This window comes from Leuresthes tenuis, unplaced genomic scaffold (assembly GCF_036924035.1).
Source record: "Leuresthes tenuis unplaced genomic scaffold, fLeuTen1.0.hap1 SCAF_9, whole genome shotgun sequence".
In the NCBI taxonomy this organism is placed as follows: Eukaryota; Metazoa; Chordata; class Actinopteri; order Atheriniformes; family Atherinopsidae; genus Leuresthes; species Leuresthes tenuis.
In genome coordinates, this window is record NW_027325363.1 from 17,689,621 (window position 1) to 17,692,910 (window position 3,290).

Below are 3,290 nucleotides of genomic sequence, written 5' to 3' on the forward strand. Positions count from 1 at the left end.
CACTGAATGCATTTCAGAGGAAAGTAATTTACACCATTGAGACATAACATTATAACCACCTGCTTAATATTCAGGAGGTCCACCTTTTATCACCAAAACAACCCTGAGCTGTTGAAGCACTTCTCCTCTGAAGGTCTGCTGTGGCGTCTGGCACCATGCCATCAGTACTACATCTTTTAAATTATGTAAGTTGCAAAGTGCAGTAAGTTCATGGAAAACACTTGTTTGTACATCACATCCCACAGATGATTGATTGGCTTAAGATCTCTAGAATATGGAGGCTAAGTCAACAAGTCAAACTCATTATTCTGTTACTCAAAACCTTCTCAAACCATTTTGTTGTAGGTTGGCAGGATGCATTATCCTGCTGAAAGAGGTCCCTGCCATCAGGGAATACTGTTTCAATGCAGAGATGTAATTGGTCAGAAACTATGCTTAGGTGGGTGATGCGTGTCTCAGTAACATCCGCATGAATGTCAGAATCTAATGTTTACTAGAACATTGCCTAAATCTTACCACTGCGCTAACCAGCTTTCCCTCCTCCCATGGTGGCTTGTCTTTTCAAGGTAAGTGACGCCAGCATATTGCCCATTGGTCCAGTTCCCGTTTTAGGCACTTTTGGCATTGGACATGGGTCAGCACAGGCAACATGACCGGTCAGCGTCTACGTAACCTCACACATAACAAACTGCTTTGCACCATGTGTTCTGACACCTTTATATGAGAAACAGCATAAACTATTTACTCAACTTGGGCTACAGTATTAGATAGACTAACATAGGTCAGTGTTCTCTCCCCTGTGTGCATCACTTAACCATGACCACCCATGACCCTGGCGCCAGTTAACCAGTTTTCCATCCTCTGGCTTCTTTTGGTGAGTCCTGACCACCAAAGACTGGTAACATCCCACTAAAGCTGCAGTTTTGGAGACGCAACGACCCAGCTAATGTTTTTCTCTTCACCCACAAGTGGTCTTAATGTTATGGCTGATTAACGTACTTTAATGTGATGTTCTTTACCCAATGGTACAAGTCTGTTTGGTTTGCAGCCTCAGACCATAACTGATAGTTTGATTCAAAGTTCTCAAAATTCTCAGATAGACCCTGACCCAGCTTTGATAATTCTGTTCATTTCAAAGGACGTAAGAACACTTCACTGAAGAAAAAGTTGATCTTATTTGAGTTCTTCCATCTTTCATCTGACTTAAGGAACTCAGTGAATTACTGTGCAAGAAGGTTCAGGGTTAGACTGGTCAAAATTAGGTTAAAGTTTAAAAAAGGTTAAAAACACTGTTTCATTTACCTAATTCTTAATAGTCTCTTGCAATGACTGTTAAGAGTCTAAAAACACCTTATGACAAAATGGGCTTCACTTTTTGGGTGTTTAGCTGCCACTGCTGGCTTGTAGTGCTGTTAGTGTTGCTTTAGGTTTTTAATCTAGCAACAATGGTGATAGATAATCCTGTTAACATGACAAAAAATAAAAGATAAACAAACAAAACAGAACAATGTAAAGCTAGTTATCCGTTAGGCGTCTTGCTGACAAAGTACTTTTGATTTGATGGTACATTTGCAGAAGTCTTCTTTGCTGTTTGTGTGCAGATGTTTTGTTAATCCACACACTTATACAGTCAACTCACACACAGGCAGACACACAGTGTGATGCCACAACCAGAAATAGAACTGGGATGGCTGCTGTCCATGTGGCTATTAATACTCAGCTTTTCTGAGGTCATTGGCAACACAGACCATCCTGCCTGACTCTCACTGTATATCGACCTCTCTCTCTCATTTTGTATGTGTGCGTACCCACGCCACATTTCAGGGGTCAGACTTTAGACAGGAAAAAAAAGGGGGGCTAAATCAGAGTAATGAGGAATGATCTCTAAATACTAAATGGTTTGTTTTTTTGTGGTCTGCCCATCTGGCTCCTTGGTTGGCAGTTACACCTTGTGGGACTGTGTGCGTGCATGTGAATGTGTGTGGTCCAGAAAAGAATAGGATTGCATAACTGGATTGCAGCTTATGTTGGGAAATTGCTGCAGACTGGTCTCCTCGGTGGTTGCAGGTTACTCAAAGAGGAAAGCCCTCTGGCATTAGTGACTGCTTTGACACGTAGGCAATAGAGTGAGAAAAAGCTTTTTAGCTTGGCTTTTAGTCACTGAAAAGCTGATTTAGTTGAGAAATGCAGAGTGAAATTGCAACTTGAAAAACATTTTGTAAGTATTCAACAAAATTCTCCCTGCATCTTAATAATAGTAATAGCACTTTGTAAAATGATAGAATTACATAAATAATTTTGCGAATGTAACACTGAAGAAGCAATATGAATATTAATATGTCATGAATAATGTAGTTTAGCTTGAGCAAAAGTAGGTATTTAAATCCACTCACGCAAGACATTCAAAAGTCCTACATGTAAATCTCAGCCGAAGTAAAGAATACTATTAGCAGCAGAGTGTGATTCAGTATTCAAGTGAAAGCCCTGACATGGTTCCTCTGGCTGGTATTTTATCATATATGACATCATCAGATTATCAGCATGACAGAAACAATGAGTAAGCAGCATGTGAGTTGCAGGATCTCGGGGTGGGGCTAGTTTTATACACTCCACAATATACTGTGCAATTTTATAGGTCTATACATGGACACCAGAGCAAATGTCAGGGGACCTGAGAGGACTGACGACGAGTAAGAAGGAAAATAAAGCCAAATCAGTTTTTTTTTTTTATTTTAGAAAGAAAAAAAAAGTTTTTTATCATCTTAAAATTCTTTGAATGATATTTGATCGTGTGACTTATTAAAATGAAACCATGTGAGAGGTTTAGCGGAATAAAATTACACTGGAGCTGCTTGAGCTGTTAGAAACCTAACAACATCTGGAGTGAAACGTGACGCTGCCAACACGCTGATGACGTCAGACGTCAAAAGTTAAAAGGTTGCAAACCACAATTAACAACGTGAAGTATTACATTTTAAAAAAAAATTTTGTTACTTCCAACCACTGCACACACACTACATAATGGAAAAAACATTGCTCCTGAAGGTGAGATTAATAATGGCTGGTAAATGTTCCCCATACATGAGTAAGTATTACTTGACATACTCTTGATTTATCAAATGATTCCCTTTGCTGTTTAACCCTTATTTTCTTTATTCATCTGCCCTCCTTTTCGGTTAACCTAACTATTGAGAAACACCAGAGGAAATAATTTTTCATCGTGTATATCATGCTAATAAAATCTCTTTTAGTGGGAATTCTTCGCTGATCGGTTTCATTTTGAAAGTTCA